General features: G+C 38.1%; 1 long non-coding RNA gene across 1 annotated transcript; it reads right to left on the reverse strand.

Annotated features, from left to right (window-relative positions):
• LOC307161399 lies at window positions 1-2,106 on the reverse strand. Its single transcript, XR_013821716.1, has 4 exons — window positions 2,043-2,106; window positions 1,601-1,668; window positions 1,417-1,460; window positions 1-57 (listed from the first exon to the last, which is right to left on the reverse strand). It is a non-coding gene; the product is annotated as an uncharacterized lncRNA (long non-coding RNA).
• Between the last annotated feature and the right edge of the window lie 238 nt (window positions 2,107-2,344).

The following is a 2,344-nucleotide window of genomic DNA, read 5'->3' on the forward strand; positions in this document are numbered from 1 at the left end:
GGCATAACATGTAGGAATTCACTGGCAGGCTCCCATGTGTCATCCCAGGTTTTGCCACTGTAAAATATCATAAGTGCACAACATTTCATTAGAACACAGAGGAAAAAAAAAAATCACTGTTGGGTTAAATTTAGATAGTTTCTTGAAATGTATTGATGCTTGTTAAAGTAGCATTAACTCTGGTTAAGCCCAGTGGTGGAATGTAACTGAGTACATGTACTCAATTTACTTAATAACAAATTTGAGGTACTTGGACTTAATTGGTGTATTTTCATTTAGCACTTTTTTATACAACATTGCATCTCACAGGAAAATATGGTACTTTTTCCTAAACTACAATTGTCTGGCAGCTCTAGTTACACAATTTTCCATTCAGTTTCTGTACATTGAAAGCCATGTATTTCCAAATTTACTGATTTCAAAATGTTTCTGATAACCTGAGGGATTAAGTTGTCATTAGTGGGATGAGGAAAATGTTATGTCATCTACAACAGTTTAGAACACAGATCTTATGTTTGATGTTCCTTTGAAAATAACATTTCCAGCACATACAACAGGATTCTCCATCTTAGAAAAACTAACTTATGACACATAAGAGTTTCAGATGCTGAAAAATTAACTTATGTGTGCATGAATCACTGCTACTTTTGTAATGCATTACCGAGTGGATGTCCTGCAGTCTCAATAAATAAGCTAGTTCAGAGCTAGAGCTAGCCGCTAGAGTACTTACTAGAAACAGAAAACATGATCACATCAGGACCATTTTATTGTCCATAAATTGGCTGTCTGTCAGCTAATTTTAGAATTCTATTAATTACTCAGAAAGCACTGAATGGTCCAGCTCCTCATTACCTATAATCCATTGTGTTAATCACAAAATTCCAGGATATTACAAATAGAATATTCTAAATGAAGACAAGGAGGTAGATCATTCTCCCATTTGTCTTTAAAATTATGGAATAGTCTTCCGAGCATTCCAAATTAGGACACACTCTCTCAGTCCAGACTAAAGACAGTCCAGATATTTGTCTTTAGTCTGGACTGAGAGAGTGTGTCTGAATTTGGAATGCACGGAAGACTATTCCATCATTTTTCATCATCGGAATGCATGTCCTAAAGGTTACAAGGGCCTACCTGATGGATCTAGCTCTTCCAAATGCCTCTACCTCATTGTTATTTGCTTCTGAGTACTGACAATCGACCTCATTCCAGTTTCTCTAAAGACTACCTCAGAGGATGATTTACTGACTGGATCAACTACAGGACCAGGGAGTTTTCTCTTGCCACAGACAACACTGACATGAACTTCCATGCTGCTTGCAAGAAACCAGTTGAACTTTGCCTACATTGTATTAGTCATGGAATGGACTAATTTGCATTGCAATGGAATTAAATAATTAATAAAACATAACTTACCACACAGTGTAAGGCAACCAGTGGACTCTCAATTCGGCTTTCCCCTACACACACAAACACAAGTAAGAAGTATTCTAACTGTTTAAGCAATCAATGAATAGGGCATAACAGATTGTTGTATTATCTTTGAAAGGTCAGAATCAGTCATTGAGATAAGAAAGCAGCCTAACAGAACATATTTTACCTCATTTATCCGTTCCCCAGTTATACGATCAAAAAGGAACACCTTCTGCCTACTACATTTTCGGCAACCTGAAATAATGAAAAAACAAGGAAAGCTTATTAAGCCATGAATGCCATGCTTTGTAGCTGAATCAGTCCATATTTATAATTTCACATGTGAGGCGATATGCAGTCCTTTCCATTCATGTCAAAGTGAATTTGTCCCTGTTTATGTCAATCAAGCAAAAAGTACAGGATTGGTTTTCCCAAAGTCCTCTTAGCTTAAGTCAGGGATTGACATTAACCACCGCCCTTGGACATTGGCCACAGCTAAATAACTAGATACTGTGAACTGGCTACCAATGATTCGGTAAGCCGATGCATCTAATTTACATTAAGTCAACTGTGACTGGGAGCAAATTTATTAACAGTGTAGAGTAAGCATGTACTATGCAAAAAGTTACCTTTTCTTCTGTTCTTCACACGTGGCCCCTCCGGACTCAAAGACGTGGGAATAGAAGAGGCAGATGGAGGAGAGATAGAGGCAGAATAGTGTGAAGAGGTAGAGGTGTTTGTCCTTTTCATTTGTCGCAAAGACAGTGGAGGTGGGGAAGAAACTGAAGGAAGAATAGTTGTAAAAGTAGAAGAGGAAGTAGGAAAGAGAGAGGTTGGAGAGAGTTGGGAAGACAGAGGAACAAGGTCAAGAACAAATTCTGTCTCAGACTCCTTGAGAGTCACGGTTTGACTCTCCTCCGCGGTTTGACTC

Source organism: Squalius cephalus (assembly GCF_949319135.1).
Source record: "Squalius cephalus genome assembly, chromosome: 7".
Taxonomy (NCBI): domain Eukaryota; kingdom Metazoa; phylum Chordata; class Actinopteri; order Cypriniformes; family Leuciscidae; genus Squalius; species Squalius cephalus.